We start from the raw sequence: 23,691 nt of genomic DNA, 5'->3' as shown, positions 1-23,691 counted from the left end.
ATTATGTTTTGGGTCACATTTTCAGTGCCCGGTATCAAGGAGTGCATGACAATCAGTGTGCTTCCTTTGGAAGACATTTATCTCAAACTGAAAGCTGTTTCTTCCTGTTTTGCACTGTATGTGGATAATGATTCTAAAAATGCAACAAAAGGCTAAACGCTTACTGTCACTTATTCAACTGATTTTGCAGGTAAAAGGGGGGAAATTATAGGCAAGTGCATTGTTTTGGAAACAAACCTTTTGGTTGCAATAATGCCAGTCAAGCAGCTGGGGTTCAGTTTGCTTTCATAATGCAATCATTCTTAGACAAACATAAGGGGAACTTTATGCACATGCTCCTTTATTGCACTTTACTACATACTGATAGTTTAAAATAGAAATACTAGGAGCATGCTCTCATTAACAGAGGAGAAAATACCAAATGCAAATACCTGTGTGTCTGACAAGAAGACAGAAGCTGTTGGTTTGCATCTTGACTTTTTTGTTATTATTTATTGACTTACTTTTTATATATTTTCTCTGAATCTGGTTTTAATGGTCATAATATCAAAGAACAGAATATATAAAAGCAAACATAAGTCTAGTTGATTGAAGGCAGTAGGATGTAAGGTTAATGTCCCAGATGGTAGATAGGAGGAGGAGTTGGCTGCTCGTCAGCTGTTCAGTCATGGTATTCCTCACCCTGAACACATTGTGGTGTCAAATATGCAAATACAACTCGGTTCTCAAGTTTGAGGCCTTTTGTTATAACTCTAGCATTGTAAGCTTTCTGCCATGGAGCTATAAGGAATATAGATGATGTTTCTCACTCTAATGTAATCATCCTGATAAACTTATTTTTTCAAATCTGATTAAAGTAAATGTTTCAGCTGGTTCCAAGAATAAATGTAAAAACTTCAAAATAAGAGTTTGCTCCCAACATATAGGTGAATATTTCACATGGTAATCTAAATTAGTTTTATGTCTGGTTTCAGCTGAGCATTAAATGTTTGTAACAAAGAAAACACCACCATCATCTGTGTGCTATTTGGGGATGAAAAAGTAGGTAAATAAAGCTGAAAAAGAATTCCTCCACAGATAAATTGGCCAAACTGTAAGAGCAGCAAGCTTTTGGTTTTTATTACTTGGGATCTGTAGGTCTAGTAACAAGTCATTTAATAAAGTAATAAAAGTGATGTAAGGAAAATAAGATCTTTACAGATGGTTAAGCAGCAAACAGAGCTTATGGTTTCATTTTTGCTTCCCCTACGCTCTTTCTCTCTCTGCGCCTGAAGCATAAAGATTCCACTGATTCCAGGAGAACATTGATTTCTGTCTGCCTTCCTCAATTATTAATGCATGTCACATCCACAGCATCTGCAAAACAATTGCAGCGCACAGGCACAAAGAGCCGCAGTCTAATCCATCATAATTATGAGCAACTCTCCTACAGATGCAAGAGGAATGGGCAGCTGATGAGCACCAAGAGGGGCCCAGATTCAGTTTTAAGTGGTAAAGTAAAAGACTGTCTCCAGAGTGATTGTACTAATTATGGTTGGGAGGGGATTTAGGGAGTTCAAACGTCTATGTGCAGTAAATATCCCTAAACCTGTTGTTCAAATAAATTTAATAGCACTGTTGAATCTGCAACAAAGAAATCAGATCTGAACATCTTATCTGTTTACTGCTTAATTTTATTTACCTGGTTTTGACTCTCTTTACTGGCCTTATAAAAGAGAGAGAGAGACACACACACACACACACACTGATTTTCCCTTTCTTTTAAGCCTTTGGTGATAAATATCAAATGCAATATATCCCCCTTTTTAACAAGCCATGATTGTCCCTTAGCATTATTTTCCTCCATATGTTGAAGCCAAGAAAAGATGCATTTCTCTGACTATAATTGGTGTCCTGAGGTTTTGTCCGCCTGCGCACCAGCATCCCACAGCATCACAACCACCTTCTACTCTGAATACTCACAGGAATTTCAAATGCTTGGCTAGATTTTATGTATATGATCATAATATATTATGAATCCCAGTAGTCTGATTCCGGTGTTTTGTACTTAAAAGTAAATCTGTGTTAATAATTAGCCAACAACAGCCTTAATTTTCACATAGTTGGCCATAGTGACGATCATCCAAGACATTTTACAAATGCAACACACATTAATTACAACGGACGTTCCTATCAACTAATTTCCCTGAACAGAAGTTTATACTTAGACTAGTTAATTAGTCAAAAATTAAGAAAACACTCAAAATTGAACAAGATTTCATTTATAAAGTTAAACATTGTCCTAAAAAATGGGCCAACAGGTGTTTTATAAGTGTCATTAAAAATTGTTAATCATCTTTTCCAATAACCAAGTTGTGATTTAAATGCAGCTGAAATGTGTGGCATGTTGCCCTGTGCATTATGAACATAACAACAACAACAACAACAGCTCACTAAATTAAAGATAACAAATAGCATATATTGCCAAAAATATTTTTAGGAAAATACATCAATAGGAAATAGGCCTTATTACTATGTCACGTTCACTGAGTAAATGCAACACCATAAAAATTATAATAATGTTTAATTGACTTGTTGACTAATCATGCACATCCCAAATAATAGCATGATACAAAGTTGTTTCTGAAGATTGCATTAAATTACTCATTTGTCAGTTTTCAAGCCTTTGTAATCCTGTTGAATAATACTAAATGATAGTGACAGGTGGTGCCCCTGAAGTAACTTATTTAATTACATTGGGTACATGATGAAGCATTCTGTCATAGCTCTGATCATTTTTTATGCTGCACAACTGTTGGTCGAAACGAAGGACAGGGACAAATAGTTTTTTGTAAATGGTCTAGCACAGCATGGTCTCCATTAATCAGTGGTGCAATAAAATGTGTTCATCAAGGAAATTTAGGTTATTCTATGTCTAAAAGACTGTTAGACATTTTGGGGAGCTAAAGACTGTATTTACTTAAAACAAGTAAATAATGTCCTTGGAGCTCTGAGTGAAGCCTCAGGTCACAACTGCCGGCTGCTATGGTAAAGATCAGAGAAATATGCTGTACAACCTTTGAAAACATAATTGGATCCAGCTTTAGATTTCCACAAAAGCCCTCCTGTTAATGCAACCCTACTATAGCTCACTATAGGTACTGACTGATGTTTGGGGGGTGGGGGGAAGAAAAAATAGCTAAATATTTGAGGTACTGTGGCATGTTTCATTTGGCATGTTCGTGCTCCATCATTGGTCCTGATTATCACATCTGGAAGTGGTTACAGCTGCTTATGATTTTGGCAGAAGAGCCGTGATCTTCAAACAACATGTTTTATCCAAAGTGATAACCTTTTACACAAATGTTTGTATCCATTTCAGCCACGACAAGCATGACCCTTTAAAGGAGGACCTATTAATCAGGTGCATTGTTACATTCAATGAATGACTATTTACGAATGTATGGCTCAGTGATGCTTTACAATGAATATTGATTTTACTTAGAAAAATACATATTTAATATATTCAGCTACACATTCAGACATGTTCTGTGTCTGCGGTGACTGCAGACTGGGCTGGGTGTCTTTGAATGTCTTAAAATGAAGCACCTGCAGCTTCAGCTGACATGAATCTTAGGTAAGTTAATTTTCCAACAAAAAACTTATTTCAATTGCTTTTCAAAAAGTTGCACCTTTCATAAAGGAACTCAATACCTCAAGATACCGAGCACTCTCACAGACAGTATTTCTTATCAAGTTCCTCTATTTCCTCAACCACAGTGTCCAAAGTGGTCTTAAGGACCATGGATGAGGCAGAAATAAAATGTCACTTTGTTGATATTGTGGCCCATTCGACCCTCTGAACTGAAACAATTTGAACAGTAAATTGTCAGGCCAAGCTCTGCACAGGCAGGTGTGCTGGTCAACATAATGATCTCCTTCTCTGTGTCAATCACCCCCTCCAAGACATTAGCAGCCCTGCAGACCCCCAAAGTTTGCGTGCTAAATCTCCCACTAACAAGCCAAGCTGTTGCAAGGGTGTCTGGAAGCTCCCACCGTTGTCACAACAGAGCAGCCAGCTGCCTGTTAGCAGGTGGAGGAGGGAAGCAGCACAGTGAAAACAAAGACAGCTCTCAGGTCAATGGCTGGGGGAGAAGAGCCTGAAAGGTGTCTTTTCATTTGTGTGTGTGTGTGTGTGTGTGTGTGTGTGTGTGTGTGTGTGTGTGTGTGTGTGTGTGTGTGTGTGTGTGTGTGTGTGTGTGTTTGGTGAGTAAAGAGTGGGCATCTTGCATCCAAAATCCCAATTTAAAGAAAAAATTTTATAGAAAACTTCCAAAGAGCATGACCCCTCATTTAGACAAAACAGCAAAATCAACCTGCTTTTTGCATGCAATACCACTTGTATCAAACTAGTTCAGAAGAATAGTTAGGATTACATTATATCTATTTAATATCTAATTTTAAAACATGACCCCAAATGCTTCCGTCTTTAATGGCTTGAAGGGATGATTTCTTCTCTTACTGTGGTCAAACTACAGACTGTTGTCTAGGAACTGTGCCAGTGTAAATAAAATGTGAAATTGTGCAAGATAACATAACACTAATTCCCCGAAATGCAAGGATACAAAACTATTAGGACAGCACTGGAAGAAGCAGATGAAGAGTCTTGAGCAACAAGTTGCAAAACTAATCTCCCTCTTGCTGCTGTCAGACACAGACGGATGTAAAGTGCCACAGCGGGACGCCAGCAGCAGCATTGTAATCAGAAGTGACACTGAGCCGCTTTATGATTATGTCAAAGTTATTAAAATTGAAATGTGTTATTTTGACAAATGAGTGTAAGAAAACCACGGGGGAGTTGTGAAATGTACACGGCTCTGTTTGATGAATGGCAAATGGTCTTTGCATCCCGAAGGCATCTTCATTCATAGAACACAACATTTGGACGTTTTTATCTGTGGAGGATCTGCTGATTTTATGATGTACGGTTCAGATTATCTTTGGTTTCTGGGTAGCATGTGAAGAGGAGGAAATGGCATAAGGAGATTATGATTGGTCATATAATGAATTTTGTAAGGAGAATATAGTGCAGAAGCTAAGAATCAGTCTTGATCACTTCATTGCAAATTGACAACAAAAATGAGTGCTTTGAAATTCATTTAAAAGTCCCATTTTATGCTCATTTTTGGGTTTACATTTGTATTTTGGGTTTCTGCTAGAAGATGTTTACATGCTTTAATTCTAGTGTACTTGTCACATCAAAACTTCATGAAAATCCTGACGGCTCGTTTAAAGACACAGTTTCTGAATACAGATCTAACTTTTTAAAATATGCGACCTTTAATGATTATTTCCTCCTGGATTTATAATTTGGCTCAAATATTCAGAGCAAAAGAAAACTTGGCTAATTTAGATCGAAACAGGTGCATAGGAGAGGGAACACGACAAATTTTAATTAGACATTGGTAATTTGACAAACCGTTTGCCTGATGAAGGTCTAGTTACTGAAAAACAAACTATATATTACAAAAAAATATATCTGCACTGACTTTTGTACCATTTATCATTAAGAAAATATGTGGAAACACAATACACCATAAACTAACAAACTTCTTTGTAGGCTTTACACTCACTAAGGGAAGATCAGTTTAAGTCAGTTTGGTTTAAGGAAAAAGCAGCTAAAAGGAGTAACCTAACCCTCCCACCTCTCTGAACTCTCCCACATATAAAGCATCTGATCCCTGCAAACGTAACAATGAGGTAAGTGGGTGAATACCATTTCCCGACCCCATGTGACTACTCCTTTGTTTTGTCTGGCCCTCGGTGCAGTCTGCAAATCAGTAACTAAGTCAAGAGGTGAACACAGGCGCTAAGCTGCTATGAGTGCAGCAGCTCCGTTCCTGCGGGACACTCCAGGGTTTACAAAGGACCGAACGGAGCCAAGCAGCTTGTCACAGTTGGATACACCCACACTGACAACAAAAAAAAATCTTTGCAAGCCCAGAACAAAGCCAGAGATCCCAGCTGAGTGTGTGAGCGGCTGACAGCGTACAAACATACAAACACACCAATTACACAGTGTTGTAAGTCCAACTTTGACTGTGCTCACGTTAGGGAGGATCGGCTGTGTCCTCTTAATTATTTATCAGGCGTGATTCACAGGGAGATCTATTTTTGCGCCGGAAGTAGAGCACTAAACTAAACCAGAGGCGCAGCCTTGCAGCGGCTTTAGTGTGGATGCCTGCTGGAAGTTATAACCCTTTGATCTATTTTGGTTTTCATTCTAGTAGCTTATGTCCACCAGGGAAATGAGAACTCTGTTTCAGTTTATGATATGACTCAACTTGCTTGGCTTGGAACTGTGTTCCTGACAAAGCTTTCTTTCCCTCCAGAAGTCAATTTCTTTGTCTCTGTACGCTGTTGTTTGGCTTCCCTCCCTCTCCCACAGCCTCACCTCCAGGCCTCTGCCCTGTAATTACACTTCAGGTCCCTCTGTACTTCTATCTGCTAACATCTACTTCCCTCCTGTTCAGTCTATCATCTAACCTGTACAGTCATAAACGTGGACACTAAGCGCTGTTGTAGAATCTGTAGCTATGTATTTGCTGGCATTTATAGATGGTGAGTTGTTTTAGTGCTCTAAAGCCTGGGGGCAAGGGTGGACTCTTGGACACAGTGTGACCAGTGTTGTAAAACAATGGACATAGTTAGCACAAGAGTCATTTGAGTGCAGCAGTCAATGCACAAGACATTAGAGACTTATTTTAACAATTCTCTGTCTTGTTTTTACCAAATGCAACTTGTTTTAGTTTGTCCATCGAGTTGCTAAAAGATCACCTTTTTGTCCAATGCAACAAATCTTAAGTTTTACAGATATTAAGTCCTATTTCCGGACTCTTTGTCTTGACAACACAAGTGTAACAAACTTTAATGCACCGGACTCACACTGTGTTTTTGTTATTCCCAGAGAGGGCCAGTGAAATATGAGAGCTGCCATAGTAGATGGGGTCTATTTGGCGTGACTTGGCAGCCGTATGTGACATTCACCACTAACGACAGCTGCTGGGAAACTCAGGTCTCTGCACTTTCAGGTTGAGACCAATGGCAGCAAGGCAACAGAGTCCTGCTGTTGTAGAGAGAGCGAGAGAGAAGGGGAGGTGTGGGGCAGCACTGTAAATCAAACACACTTGCCAAGCCACACTACTTGTAGAATAGTCCTAAGAATAAGCCATAATCTCAAGTGTATGTTTCCTTTTCTTTGCTGATTTGGGTTCATTCGCATTTTCCTGTTTGAAAGATAAGAGCATGTGCATTCAGTCCAGAGACTATAAATTTACTGTTTAAGGGTAAAACCCACATGCCTTATTAACTGAGTCATGAAGTCTTTTCAGTACTAAAATTCATCATAATATCACCTGGCTGCATATTACAACTGTAAACTCATATCACCATATGCATGCAGAATCGCTTGGCAACAAGACAAGATTTTGGTATCAGAAGTTTTCTGGTTTCTGGTTGCCACTAACTGTAATACCACTACTACAACTCAATGCTATTATAACATTACAACATATAACATCAAACAAACTGGGTTTGTCAACGGTCAGTGTTAACACTTTACTGTCAACTTGTCCAATATCATATGAAGTATACTTTGCTAGTCATTTAGCCACGGAACCCAAAGTGTTACTTCCTCTTTTATTAACCATAAATATTAACATGTCTTTACTTTTAAAACACAACTGACAGTATTGATAGTGTACTGATATTATACAAACTGAATTCCAGTACTGAGTTTTGTTTCATATGACTTAGACTTTAATTTAATCACATATGAAAGTATCAAAAATATTGTGAACAGCCATTTCCTGGGACAAATTTCTATAAAGTCTCAGTCTTATTACTGGTGTTTTAGTGTTTTTGAATTTTTTTTGGCCGCTATAGACTAAAATATAAAAATGTTTGTTTAGATAACTCTCAAGTAGAAAAATCCAGCATCACATACATTAAATTAAATGGTGTTGAGCAAATGCTGCCTCATTTGGTTACTTCTTAACCACCTACAAAGATCAATATAACTCCAGGTTCTAGTTATATTTAGAATATTTCAAATGTTTTTCCCTGCTGTCAGACAGCTACTTTTGACAGAGAACTGAAGCAACCAGACTCCATTGACAAAAACCATAATTTTACTTTTGCAGGACATTGCTGGCCTACCGTTGCCCCAATAGGTTTGTGTGTAAGGTAAAGCAGAGAAAATAATCCTAAAATAGCATACACTTACAATGATGTTACTTCTTTTTAGGTGGATCTTTTAAGGTGGCTAAAAAACATTTTGTTGCAGCCCGCATCCACAGCATTACATTGCTTAGCTTCCATGCCAGTCAATTTGGTTTATCAAAGATGCTACCAAAAAAACCACAATATATAAAATTAGCACAGCAGAAGCATCAGATAGGTTGGGCCTCCATGTCTATTTTAGTATCCTAAAAAGTTAAAGTTACAGCTAAACATGACAACAGACATAAACAAGATTTCACATCTCTGCAATTCAATTCATTGCCAGATGTCTACCTGGAGGGGATTGTTGTTATTAGCATGACATCTTGGTGATTCGGTCTATAGTAATTTCCTGACTTACACAGAAATAAGTTCAACACTCTAAACATGCTGTAAAATACACCATATAAGTACATTTATCACTGAAAGTTAATTACGGTGTATATTAGTGATATGACTTCAACTAGGAAGCTAGTTTTGTGAGCATCATTGGAGCCACCATGATATCCAGTGAGGTCCCTTTAGAAGAAATAGAAATAGAAATAGAAGAAGAGGTAAACTGACCTCCCGCTTACTTCCTCAACCAAACAGAAAAAACATCTCATATTTTGGAAAAGGAAATGGACATAAAACTAAGTTTCTGTTTATAACATGCTTTTCTGTGATAGATATTCAATGTCAAATCTGCAGAAATACTGTTATGGCTGTTCATGCTGACAGATTGGAGTTAGACAGTTCAGACTGCACCCAGCAGAGCAGCTAGTGAAACCTCATCCTTAGCAACCCCTCTCCAGTGTAATTAGGTCAGATGACTTGCATTCTACAGTGTTTTAAATCCCTCCCATAAATATAGAGCTGGACCCGCTGCTCTGAAAACCTCATGACCTCTGACAACATTTTCACAACTCTGCATTCCAGCTTGCTGAGTAAACAACAAAGATGTAGGCTTGAAACAGTTCAGAATCTCTTAAGGATCATTATTAAAGCTAAGACATAAAATACAGCACCTGATCATACAGGCTACACCTTCAGCCTGAGTCTTATGGGTCCATGTTTGTCAGTATTTCAATGAACAGCCTGAAACTGCTCTGTCGACAACAAGAGGACTGTTCATGCACACATATTTGCCTAATTTAAGGCAGTGTTTGATTATTCCTTTAGACGCCTGTGTAGACACTTTGAATTATGACAGTTCATGACATGTGGCTAGCATATGAGCTCGGGGAGTTGCCTCCACTGGAGAGTTTGGGGGGAAAATCTTTAGGGGGTGGACTGGAAAGTCTGGAAGGTCAGAGCACATCAAGTCATAAAGCACCAATGTGAAGTGAGGTGCTGGTAGCATGTGCTGTTACTGACTGTTGTTACTACAGGACAGATGTTAATTCATGCTCTGCATTTCACCAAGTCTCTCCGTCAGGCACCTCACACTTAGGATTTATGTCACATGGCAAACTCACGCAGGGCATACAATGCACCTCACATGGCTGCTCGTGCCTCCTCTCTATTTCTTTCTATCAGTCTGAACATATGACACTCTACTCTGGCTGAGAAACAAAAGGCCCCTGTGTCTGCAGTCATTTTTATAATCCTCCAAATGTACATGCTAGCCAGATCACTGTAACAGTTTCCTCGTAGTGCTTAGATCCTGTTGCTGTTCTGTCACATGAGCAATGTCTGCAACATGTGGTATCTACACCCAGATCTGCACAGAGGGGGAAAATATCTAAACAAATTAAACATGAAAGTGAGATCATGAACATAAACCTAGATAAAAGTAGACCACACACACACTGGTCAGAGCTTGGTGCCATCTTGCCATTTTTCATTTATCAGATCAAAGCAACAGACACGTTTTTCTTTTCCTTTAAAGGAATGGTTTGCTTACATGCTTTAGCGTTACACAATGTTTTTACCACTCTCATGCGATACCATACCATAATTATAACTATAAAGGAAGTCAGTGCTCTTAACCAAGAAATAGTTCAGTACATAACCCCCATAAAACCACAACTTGTTATTCTTACACTTTGGTTTTTGTTTTGATTAAATAAATAAGACATATTGTGATGATTAATGAGCGGGATGAGTGATGCTGGTAAGCAGTTTTGTTAGTTTTGGACAGAGTCAAGCTAGCTTTTTCCACCTGTTTCCAGTCTTTGTGCTAAAATAAGCTAACGCACAGCTGGTTATAGCTTCTTATTTACCACACAGACATGAGAGTGGTATCTACCTTCTCATCTAACTCTAAAAGCTGAGTTAGGCTATAAACGAACTAACCCACAGTGGCATGACTTTAACTTTGCCACCAAAATGAGAGTATAAATTATGTATGATGATGTAGTTTCTGTTAGCCACTTGTTAGCAACCGTCTTTCTAAAAGACATGTTAAAGCTTCAAAATTTGCGAGTTGGGTATTCATTGACACATTTTAAGTTGTAGAACAAAAGTTTCTTAAGCCTGTGTTCACAACTGACCTCATTTTAGGCATTTAACCAAAAACCCATTTAAAAAAAAAAAAAAAATTGACTTTGAGAGGAGAGAATAAGAAGTGCTGAAATGCGAACTCATTTGTGGGTTTTAGGACTCGTGCACTTAAACTGTTATACAAACCATCAATTGTGGGCATGCCGACAGATATCTACTGTTTGTAAAAAACTGACTATGAATAAGTACCCCATAGAACCCTTAACTATCCATTTAAAGTGTAGTATTATTTAAGATGGTTGTGCAGCAACTTCTATTGATATAAAGCTTTCCCTTTTGGTCGATCCATCTGTCTCATGTTTCAGGAACGTACAGCTTCTGTTCTAGATTAAGATGCAGTGATCTTTTGAATTGGTCACCAAAGGGATACAGACACATGTGAAGGTTATTACCAGGAATGCAAAAGCTTGAGGTTCTGAGTTAGTGATGTGACTCATGTTGCTTCCATTAATAACACACACAGGTCGTTGCATGAGGAGGGAATCTGACTGAGCACTGTAAAACCTCAGGTCTAGTTTTTCTGTCAGGTAGAGCAGTGCAGTTTCCTGTTGAAGCTGACTGTGGCCTAATCACTACATGGTGACGTAATGATGGCTGCATCACGTGACAGCCTGGAGCAACAGATCTCTGTTTTTCTTCCCCCTTTTATGCGTCCCTCTCCCCTGATGGTTGACCAAAAACAGTGCAGCTCTGCAGGTTGAGGAGAAACTGAATGCCGATGAACAAATGACTCCCTCTTTCAATCAAACACGACATGAAAATGTCCTTACCTTTCAGTGGGATGCAATGTAGCAGTTATATTTCCATTATCTGGCTGTCTATCTTTTCCAAAGTGTTTTTAGCGACGTGTGCATGTAAATACAAATACACTATTACGATGCTGTTCAGTACCTTGATTTTCTGTTTTAAATCTGCAGAGAAGATTGATGGATTACAGCAGAAACACTGAGGATATACACTTCTGTTTGTAATTTCTTCCCTAGAGAGCCTCCTCCCCCTCCTTAAGAAGAAGGGATCTGTACAATCTACATTGTTCTTTATGTGTAATACAAGACAGATGTTACTGGCTTGTGGAGATTCCCACTGCAGCCTCTGTGCCTCCACAGTTTTTGTCTCATTTCCTTCTCTTACTGTATTGTGACATAAAGTATTTTCAAACTAAAGCATTATTTGATTAGATTAATCCACATTACTTAGCATTTTTGTATTGAATTCATTTGTTTCCCATTATTTAAATTAACAGTGCCTAACAGTGCAGACCAAAGACAGCAGAAAAGTTCTAATGTCCTGTTAGTATCAGTTTGAGCACTCATCTCAAATCTCGATTATTAGACTGGTATTATTTTTGTTATCAGCCTCGCAGAGATGGGTTAGCTCCTGATACACTGACAAGGTTCAGATCACCATTATCATCCCATTAAATGCCTGATTGCCAAAAAAAAAAAATGTTGGCATTGTATGTTTCTGCAAACCACAGTTACATCACATTTGTTTGTAGGCAGTTAATTGTAAACTTTCTGTTGAAATTTTACAACTTCATGTTCCAACAATGCTATGGTTAACGTGTGGTTAGGTTTGGGAAAAAAATGACACATAAAATACCTGGTTTTGGTGGCACAACCCCTGCTAGAAAAGCAGCAATATCTCAGTAATCAGCGATCACTTTATGTGGCACTATCCCGGTGGAAAAAGAGTGATGGCTGTTTAAAAAAACACCCCTTTTTGGTGGCTAAAAAGCCACTGAAAAACAGCTATGACTGGCTAAAAGACAGCTGTTTTTGTTGTTTGTTGATCTCGAACAGTGATCTGCAGCTTAGCAGGTGACATGCCATCCACTATCCTCTCCACCTCCTGATGACAAAGTAATGTAATGTACAATGACACTTAAGAAATGTTGAAATAATACATATAAAATGCACAAATGTAACATATTCTTGATTTGCAAAAATGTAAAATGACAACATTTTCTGTCTTCTTAGTTTTAACTTTCCCTTTCATTAGGTTTCAGCACCAATACAACATTTTAGATTTAGAAAAAGAACATGGTTTTGGTTTAAGATAAGTATGTTTGTTACTCACACATTATTAAAATAACTTATTGACTTTTTGTTTTACATGAGACATGAACCCCAGTCACCTGGTTGAAAGTCCTGTGTTTGTTTGACCCGTTCATCACCTAGACCTTCCTGAAGCGGACTTTCTTGCTCCTAATGCTAACGTTATGTCATCTGAATTCCTCCGTTGCTGCATAACAATAAGTCCAGGCATTAAATAGGATGATAACTGCATTCTGAAGCTACTAGCTGGTGTAGCAGGATCATTCTAACTCATATTTATGAAGCTGATAATGCCCATTTATTCAAGAGCTGACATTCGAAGCAAGTGAGTTTGACTGAAATTTTCGGGATTGTTAATTAAATATGCACAACTCATAAATAATAATTGCTAGGGTTAGGAGTGCACAACCAGCTTTGGGGTAAATCTAAAGCCTCGGTCCTAGTGTACAATGTTTTTGTTATGTGAGAGAACCCATCATCTTTTAAGGAATATCAGTCAATGTTTAATTTCACCTTTCTCGTAAGGGCAGCCGAACCTACTGCAATTCTGTTTCAAGTATTCTCCCTTTAGGTTAGCTGTGAGTAGATAAATTGGTGATTAATAAGATATGGATTGGACTGTTGCAACCCTAAGGTTTCAGTTATGGCTTTGTGCCATTTCCTGTAAACACTATACATTAAGTACTGAACAACAACTACTTAACAACAGAGTTTAGCTTAAAAAAACAACCTGAAGTGGAAAGTGAAGCTCACATTAACAAATGGAGACAAAGACAAAACAAAAATAATAATACTTTGTATAACACGACAATAATAAGACGTGCAGTTCTTATTTGGTTAACTGGTAGAGATCCCTCAAGGTAAAAAGATAAACTGAGAGAGGAGAAAGATTAACTGGCACCACAATAATAAGCCAACGGCTCATAGCCATAATTAAGATCAATGTCAACACTAATACAAGATTGTTTGATAATGTTGTACAGGGTTCAGTGGGCATTGTCTTCGTGGAGCTCAGGAAGCAGTGGACAGACACATGAAATATAATTACTCAAAAAGACCCACAAGGTCTGAGGTATAAAGGAGTCCATGATTTGTCACAACACATTAAAGACCCGAGGCAAGGACTGGTTTTGTCAAGTCTATTATTCAGGGGCGAGGCCACACTGGTTTAACTGCAGACAGTTTTAACCTGACACAGTCCCCATTGTGGCTCCAAACCTCCTTCAGGATCTTCCTCTTGAGAGTTGTTTTAAATACATAAACAGTTGTTGATACAGATTTGTACTTATGTTTTGGTGTGTTAAGAATATGAATAAGTTTGAGCATATTGCATGTTTTAGTGCTTCAAGGTTTGTAGTGCTGAATGTCGGGGGTTTGCTTTTGGGATGGGGGTTAAGGTTAGGGTTTGGTATAGTCACTGATGAGTCAGTGAATATGAAAGAGGGCTGAGTATGAATAACTCAGCCTTTGTTGCTTGGGATAAACCCCACCTCTGTACACTTCTGATATAACTTGTTCAGCAGGTATTCTGGGAAAACTGCTTAGCATTTTATCTTATTTTTAAGTCTGCTCAAATCTGCTTGACAATAAATATTTCTTTTTACATCCATTTTTTTACACAGCAATATGATAATTTGGCTCATACTTAACCCCCCCCAAACTGCTGATAACAGACCACAGTGTTATAGATCAAATCTAAAAACCATCAGCCTTCCCTCCAAGTAGTTTTGTGAAACAGTACCTTTGCACAGAACCATTCACACGCATGTCATGCAAGTGTAGTGTAGGCTGATTCACAGAAGAGGTAAATCCTGACAGCAGTTGAACATTAGCCCAGGTCTGGCTTAACATAACATAAACCTGTTAGTCTTCATTTTTCCTGTTTAATCAGCACAACCTCAATAACCCTGCCTAACTAGGAAGCACTCCGTGCAAAGCTTACACGCAGAGTCTAAACCTTTTTTCTGTGCTTTCAAGCAGCATCACACAGAGGCTCTAATTAAGGAACGGGCTTCTGAGCGCACAAACCCCACCAACCTAACCCCCAACCAGCCTGTCTCCTTTCCCCTCTAACCCCTTTTGTCTATGCAACAGTCAATATATCTGACTAACTTGATGAACTGTGCGCACAGCAAAGTTAATTTCTTTCAGAGTGCATGGTAGCCATGGCGACCATCTTATGAGCGCTCCAAAGCCCATCTGGTCTAAACATTACCCCGGCACGGCTGACTGCAGAATAGGCTGCTTCACCGTGGTGTGCACATGTGCTTTATGCATTGATCCTGCCAGTAAATCAATAGTGCCACATATTCAGAAGCTTACATTTTGCACTTGTGCTGATCAATGCCTCTAAAATAGCATTTTAGAAATGTTTTAAGAGCTGAAACACTGAATTATGGTGCACTAATTAAAATCTTAAATACTCTGCTCCCTCTGTTATCTTGAGCATATATTCTGAGAGCCATGTCAAGACAGATGTTGTAGCTGCTCTCAGCTAAAATAAGGAATACTTTATGCTGACCTTTTCCTCCTCTGTCATTCTCGCATCCACTACAATCTGGCATGAGACAGAAAACTCAAACACAAAGCCAAGTGATGAACAAACACTGATTCCCATGTTTCTTCAATTCACCCTCTAGCCCGCCAGTCTTGGCATGTGATTAGCTCACAGGCACATTTATTTAGCAAATATTTCCTCTCTGTTTGCATGATCCAAATCCAAACCAGCTTCCAATTAAACAGGAAGCGGAGGTGAACAGTAAACACAGCAAAAGGAAACATTATTATAGGAGGGAAATTAAAACATGGCACACAACATGGCAGTGGAGGAATTCTAAATGGACTCAATAGATTTCAGATTTATGGAAGACTGAGCTTCAGATAGTGGTTTATTGTGAGCAAAGACCAAAGCAATTTGGGCAGTCTCTACTTTCTCTCTTCTTCTATTCATCAAATGTGACGACAAAAATACATTATAGTAGTGGCCAGAATAACTTTGAATAAGAAAAATTTGCTCTGTGTCTCATTTGTCATCTCGAAAGCGACTGTAGTGATTTTCTTTCCCTCATTGGTTTCTAAGCAGCCTGACCTAAACCACTGTTGCTAAGCTCCCTCTTTCCCTCCACTGACTGGGAGGCACGTGACTCTCATTGAACAGAAATCACAAATCCTTCTTGAGAGAGGCAAAATTTCTCTGATTCATGGCTTCAGTGTAAGCATGTATAAACTCCTCACTTCTAACGCTTCAGCGATTCAGAAGGAAATTTTGAACAGCAGCTAATGAGTTCCTAAACATGGTCTGTGTATTTGTTATGGTGTTCACTTAAAGGAACAGTTCACCCCACATATACTTTTCTGCTTACCTGTATTTCTCTTTGTCAATCCAGGCTGTTTTGATGTGACTTACAGAGTGTTGAAGATATCAGCCATGGAGATGTCTGCCTTCTGAAATAGGCTGAAATAGATGGTGCTCGGCTTGTGGTGCACAAATCAAAGAATATATTTGAAAAACTCAACTGTAATGTTTCTTCACAAATATCATGACTAAAGGTAATCTTTAAAACCTCATCGTAACCAGTTTCATGCAGGAACTATTTTTTTTCGTTTGAACTACACACGCCAGTCGTATTATTGGCTAGAAAGAAGCTCATATATAAGAGGCCCGTGCTTGTCATAGTGCAGGATGTAAACATTAATGGCGACCTCCTCGGCTGAGCTGCATAGCCAGGTGAGCTAACAGTAGATGCATGCCTTCTTCTGCACAGTGATACAGTTGATGGGTGTAGTTCAGTCAAAAGAAAATAGATCCTACATGTAACTGCTCCAAACAAGGTCTGTGGATTACCTTGAGTAACCGGGCGATGATTTCTTACAAAAGACATTGCTGTTGAGCTCTTCAAATGTGCTTTTTGGCACTTTGAGCACCACAAGCCGATTGCCATCTAGTTCCACTATATTGGCACGAAAGGTGGACATCTCTACGGCCGACATCTCCCAACACAAGGTAACTCACACCGATCTAGACTGATCAATAGCACTACAGGTAGGATTCTTTTTAAAATTGGGATCAACTGTCCCTTTAAAGACATTCTATATATAAGCTTAAATTTAGGAGTTTTGACCTAAATGTTTTGCACAGACACTGTTTGTACCTGTCACAAATATAAGACCCACAGCTAAAATCAGTCTTTGAAACTCCCCCAACATAAATACATATATGGACGCAAACAAGTCTGATTGTCATTGAACACTACGGCTCGGAAAGACACCAGCTGCTGCACTCGTGCATTCCACTTAGGAAACCTAATATTGAGCATGAGCCACTCGAAGCCCTCAGAAGTAGTTAGTGATGTCATTCAGAGCCTTTGGTAGGGTTACACTCCTAAATGACATTCAGGACCAGCTGTCTGTCTTTGCACTTCTTGTGCAGACAACAGGGGGCCATGGGCCTAACCTTTTCAATGACAGCTCCTGGCAGCAAAACCATCCATGTCTGACAGCCATTTTAGAAGGGGGTTAACAGCCATCAGAAGCAGTTGTTTAGATCGCCATGGATCCCATTGCGCTATCATGACAGAGCTTTGTAGATCATGAGACAGGGGCATTAGCTATGTAAATTTCTTTTCATATATCGTTTCAATTAAGCCAGTTTGACCAGAAGATGCAAGCTATGTATGAAAAGAATCTCCTCTGAATGAACCTTTAAGGATTAGACCTGTGACAAAGACCCTCATTGTCACAGATTTGATGCATTTTGACATGAGTCTTCTTAAGGGCAAGATCCTCGCAGGAGTTTTGGTCACTTTTCAAGATCTGTAAGGCATATTGACAGCCTGTTCGCAGGTTTGAGACTTCTCCACACATTGCTATACCTATGTTTGAAAGCAAGGCCCGTTATATAGGGGGCATCTTTCACTTCCACACACCAATCAGAAACACCAACATTTTTGTATACGACTGTTCATCTTTTTTAACCTTCTTTTTAAGAAACTTTACTTTTCATTCATAAAAGATTATTTTTACTCATAGAATCCTTCGATCCAAGTTTCCTTAACAAAAATTATTTATACACAACTGTGCAGTGCAATGATAGCACCACTGTGGAGTAAAATGTGCCAGCGTCTGTGCATATGCGTTGGGTTTTTGCATTAAAACTTTATTGCAATTTTGTTTTCATGAGCCAAAGCATCAACTTTAAGGGAAGTTTATCAAATCTTCTGTCTCGACAGAAAAGTTTAGAGCCAGTTTAATCTCCTGACCTGGCATATTCAAGGCCTTCACCTGCACAGCAGCTATGCGCTATGACAGCGGCATCACCATAAGAAAAAGGCCTGCTCTCAGTCTCGCCACATTCTCGAGCACAGATGCTGCTGTCACTGTGTCTCTTAATTTCTTTTTTTATTCTTAACTTTTTGTAGCGGAACCGGCGGAAACTGCATTCAAAGAGACTGTCCAAGCGTAGGAGAGGCGGCCCGGCGAGAGGCGGGAAGGGATGCTATTCGCTTTGGGGTGGTTACGTAACATCTCACTTGCCTCTCTCTCTCTCTCTGTGCGGAATGCCAGGATAGTGTTTGTAAACAGAGCGGCCATGTGCGTGTGCTCACGTGGAGGAAGCTTTTGAGTCGCTGCCCTCGCTGTCTCACCCCTGAGGTAAACCCTGACATCGATACATGCTCACAGGGCCAGCAACACTCCCTCCGGCCCCGTGCCACTCAAACAGAGCCTTATCACTCTCACTCCATAATTACGCCTCAGCCCGGCTAACAAGGCACGGCCCTCGTGCAAAAAGATCGAGTTAGGATTCACAAGGCATCTGGAGTGGTAATTACAGATAACATTTTTGTTTCTCTGAGTCTGAGACTCATAAAAACATTATTACTGTTACAAAATTCCAGTGATGACCAATAAACCACAAGGCCTTCATTGGACGTAGAGCCAAGATTTTCGTTGGGGTTTTGGGTGGATCTGGTGTGACAATTATTGATAACTGACATGTTTTTTTTTGTGATTTCGCTTCAGTTAATAGACTTTCTTTTCATTTACTTCCACATAACTCTCCCCAACACATGATGTTTTGCATTAAGTCCACAGAGTAGTGATTCACAAGTCAAAAGACAGTTGACGCATTCAGCATGCTTCAGAACCGAAAGCATGAATCCAGTAAGCCCCATACATATATCGTGCTAAGTTAAGTGACATATAGCATGCAGTTAAACCTTCTCTATCAAAAATCCACAGCAATGTTGAACCTTACCGTGCAAGTCCTGCAAAATGTTCACAGCTGTGCACTATTGGTGGCTGTTTAAAGATTTGCATAAAAGAGCGACTAGTTCGATTCCATTGCAGAAACACTTGATTGTGGTTTTCTGCTTCTCTCTTGCTCTCCATAGAAAAACAACCCCCAATCGCAGACAAGAGGGAAATCAATATTGCAAAAATCAATACTAACACTCAGTATCTCGCCATTTTGTCTCAGGAAAGCAGTCCTAGTTATGACCAGCATGGCTGTTCAGCAGGTAGTGCAATATAAAATGTCTAACCTGCCACTGGGCCTGCTTCTCTGTCATTTGTGCTGCAGCCTGTGGCTGGAAATTCGATGCGTGGGCTGGACAGAGCAGGGTCAGAGGTGAGGGCTTGGGTAAGGGGTTGGGTATTGTAAGTGGAAGGCATTGTTGTGCAACGCTATGGCAACTGGACATTCTTCCCAAAGGTGATATTGTCTTTGCCCTGGGAATGACATAAAGGGGACTTACGGGCATGACGGAGGAGCAATCCAACTGCACGGCTTTATCTGTAGGTGTAGATAGATGAGAGAAGCTATGTGCATGTGATTGATCTATCTGGCCCTTCCCCCACTCAGCCCCATAGGCCCATTAATGCTCTGGAGCCCTTTCAGCTGCTGATATAGCAGCAGCCGTGCAGAGGCTCATGAAAACACATCCAGTAAGATTATGTGCTTTTTTTTCTCTTTAATTTTAGAATGTGGTATTGTTATGCAGGTCAGGATTAACACTAGATCCAGTGCACAGTGAGACTGAACACAAAGGGAAACAAACAAATTGTACAATCACACTGTGACAATCATTAATATTGTACTTTCAGTAGCATGCAGTGAACTGGGCCAGATGTAATCCATACAAACTGTTCAGCGGATAAAGTGTGGAATGTAAGGAATGAAACAAGAAATCAGAAATTGCAGCTAGACACACAACATAAGCCTCATTTCCACCAAGTTCAGTTCTGTTAATATTGTTTCATTGGAACAGCTATTTTTCTGTTTCTATTGTCAAAAGTTGGATAGTGCAGAAACTTCCATAACGTCCCATTTTTTCGTCACCCCTCTGTTGAGGTACCAAGCACACTGATCTGATTCTAAAAGGTGGAGCAAGAAACATTGTAGTTGGTTGATTGGTCAATAGAGAATTGACACTCTTGCTAAGACTACAGCTGTAAATTTACATACATTTGTCAACTGTAACGACAGAATGAAAGAATGTTTTATTATCAGTTAGGGTTATATATTGAGTTATATATTGAGTAGTTATATATCGAGAAAAAGTAATTTCATTCACCGTGCCCCAAAGTCTACTGCCAGTAGCTACTCCCAACTTTTGGGGGGATTTTCCCTTTTTTTGATAGGACAGATACATTATCATGAAAGGGGAGAGAGAAAGGATGACATGCTAACGGCTAAAGAGATGTATATGAATCCCATGTGCTCCTGCAGAACTACACCCTGCTATTCTCGAAATGTTCCAACCTGTTCTTTTTTGTGCTGGAAATGACGCACAACCACGTTCTGATTAGTGAGGTGCAGACATTTCTCTGCATTATCATTGACTAGTAATGCTGCTTTTAATGCTGCTGGGTTTACACAACAGTCTTTTTGTTGGCTAGTTTGAGCTGTTCAGATTATGCTACTTTTATTTTTATGGTTTGGTAAGTAAAATCAAATAAATTCAGCTGGTGAAAGTCTTTCACATGAGACTCTTAATATCATGAATCAGGCTTTGGGATCACTACACAAGCACAATCTCACACACAAACACAGACGCACACAAAAGCGTGGATCACCTGATCTCGTGCAGTCACAACATACCTTATGAGCACTATGAGGAACAGCCTCACTTAAGCGCTCGTGTTGACACTACACAGTCAATGAACATGCTCACCATATCAAAACACAGCCATGCTATTGCATCAGCAGGGTACACCACCGTTGTTGGTTTGAAAGTTTCTTGACAGCTTGCTACAACTCAAAACGGGATTCTCGTCCACTACAGGCGGACCATTTTTACTAGACAGTGAGAGAGTGTGTACTGTAGTGTTGGGGCTGCATACTCAACCACAGAAATGCGACATGTAAACAAACATTTTAAAACAAATGCTTAATTCAGAAGGGGGAAGGGGAGTGTTTGAATGTGATGGAATAATGTTCCCCTTTGTCTGTTATTAACAGCTGTTAACACAAAAGCTTGGTGATTGTCTTCTTGACATTTTACAAGCAACTGACTTTATTTTGACTTTGCTGCTTCTTCGCCTTCTCTGTAGTCCTGTTATGTAAATGTCACAGTTTTCACTTGCAGCTTTGAGTTCCGAAAAGTTCAGAAATCTGAAATCCTGGATTGCTCCTGCAGACAGCCCCCACTGCTGCGTTACAATGCCCAATTTAAGGTCAGTCATTATCCTCCACCTTGCAGGCATGCCTTTACTTTGCTTTTTACCTAGGGCAATGCTGTGCTTACATTACGACTGTAGTGAGTGGAATACACAAACCCAATACACAAACCTGAGGGACATCAGTTATATTCTAATGGGCCATTCAGATGTTAATCTCAGAGTAGCACTTAGTGAATTAGGGAAAAAAACAACTAACAACCCGTTAGTCGTTTACTAATTGAGATAACACATAAAAAAATTTGCATATTCACAGAAACCCCATAAACTATCAGGGTATGAAGGTGCTTTCCTCACTGCTATCACTGCATTACTGTAGTTTACTTCTCTATCTGTGCAAGTTTTAGGTCAACATGCTTTTATTTTACACAAACCCTTTTGAAAAATAATTGCAGATTACACACAGAGCCACACATACAGACATAGAGACACATTCCTCTTTGTAATGTCAATAATCTATTTGTCAATAGTTCCAGAAGAACACAGCAGTGTGATAGTTGTGACCTTTAACTTCTTGTGCTTCTGTAAAAATACACAAACCCGTCAACTACCAGATTTGGTCAAGTTTTCGAAGAAGCTCAGTGAACTTCTCGCAGCAACAGAATGTTTCTTTTTGGCAAAAAGCTCTTGTTTAGCCTCCAGTTTAAAAAACCTGCTTCAGAATAACCATTCTTGTTCCCCCAGTTAATGGTGCGGTAGGATTGAGTTTCATTTCCTTCAGAGCTTTCTGACCTTGTGTGTCTTCACTACACTCCATTCTCTCCTCTTTTTGCTTCTCCTTGGGGTTTGCCTTTGTGTCTGCTTGTCATTCAGTGGTGAAAACAATGAAAGCTGATTAACAGAGATACACAAAGCCAGAAGCTATTCCAGCTCCACTGCTGTGCACGCACTATGTGCACTGGACACGTTCACGTTGGACTTTTACTCTCCTAAACACACACTGAACAGCACAAACAAACACATACACAGTAGTGGATATGAAAATGTGAAGCTCCAGGGAGGGTAACACTGCCTGCATCTAAACATGTGTAATAAAAATATCACCATTCTGTAATAGCTAATAATAGCACATAAATGTTTTTTTAAAATATGTTTCCCCTCTTAAAACACACACAAAAGCACACACTTAAGCACACCTTTAAAAAAAATATGTGCCCTACTAAAATAGCAAGGTTGAAATGTTGAGAAAAGAAAGAGAGCATTACACAGGCATTTAAATTATGCTTAAAGAAAAACTCCTGAACAAGCAGTCTAAGTACACCATTTTCTGTGCTGCATTCAAAAGCACCAAGAATGTGGAGTGAGCCCATAACACACAGGAAAACACACAAGAAGGTGTGTTTTTCAGATTCAGCTGGCAAAAAAAGAAAGAAAATCGTCAGCCATGTTGGAGTAGCTTTATCTAATATCCCCTCCTTATTATGTTGGCTCTTGCTTTTACGGTGGGGGACATTTGCTACACCTCGCCTGATACAAAAAACCCACCAAAAATACTCTCCATGTTAAAGGGGAAGAGGGTAAGCAGAGGATTAACACACTAAGCATATTCTCACCTCCTTTTTACGTCCCTCCACTTTGTAGAAATTCCAACAAACCGTCTGGATCTCCTCTTTAACAAATCCTAAAGGGCAGCCATCTTGCCTCCTTCTGTTCTTCTATGAAACAGACTATCCTCCACATCAATATTCATGGAAACCGGTCTGACGTCGGCTCTCATCATCAGGAGAAGCCCGGGTGTCGCTGTTTTGCCGGCCTGAGAAGCAAACTCATATGTGGCTCTGGTGGAAAGGCAGCAGAGGAGACAAGGTGTTGCTGCAGGTCAGAGGGGGGAGAGCCTTGCTTTGCTGGCAAATAATCACAAAAATCACTTTCCTGCTGCCTCCTCCCTACACAAAGAGACAGGTTTTCTTTCCCTCCTCTGCTCCCTCCTCTTTTTTTTTCTTCTTCCCTCAGCCGCACACAATAGTGAACACTATGATGGCTGCCCTAAAGCACTGGAGTGGATTCAGTGAGCAGGACAGGACTCCACCCACAGTGAACTTTACGTTGAATATTGCCTCAACTGTCTGACTGTGGCAGAGCACAAGATGCCTCCACCCCCTTCCTTTTTTCTCAGACAGGAAGTCAAGTGACTCAGGGTTTTTCCCTCCCTTTTTCACCCCGTCAATCTCGACTTCCTTCTTTCATTTTCTTTCTTTCTCTGTCATTGGTTACA

The 23,691-nt window shown here is 39.7% G+C and overlaps 1 protein-coding gene across 1 annotated transcript in view; it reads right to left on the bottom strand.

Annotated features, from left to right (window-relative positions):
- The window catches only part of tet2 (tet methylcytosine dioxygenase 2), a 35,041-nt gene extending 11,573 nt beyond the window's left edge, over positions 1-23,468 (bottom strand). Inside the window, exon 1 of the mRNA XM_042484697.2 lies at positions 23,030-23,468. The gene's annotated coding sequence lies outside the window, so the exon portion shown is untranslated. The remainder of the gene's footprint in view (positions 1-23,029) is intronic.
- Positions 23,469-23,691: the final 223 nt, after the last annotated feature.

This window comes from Plectropomus leopardus, chromosome 3, assembly GCF_026936395.1.
Source record: "Plectropomus leopardus strain MGB_pleo_1.0 chromosome 3, ASM2693639v1, whole genome shotgun sequence".
Classification (NCBI taxonomy): domain Eukaryota; kingdom Metazoa; phylum Chordata; class Actinopteri; order Perciformes; family Serranidae; genus Plectropomus; species Plectropomus leopardus.
Note: the sequence above shows the minus strand (reverse complement) of the source record. Positions and strands in the feature narration are given on the sequence as shown.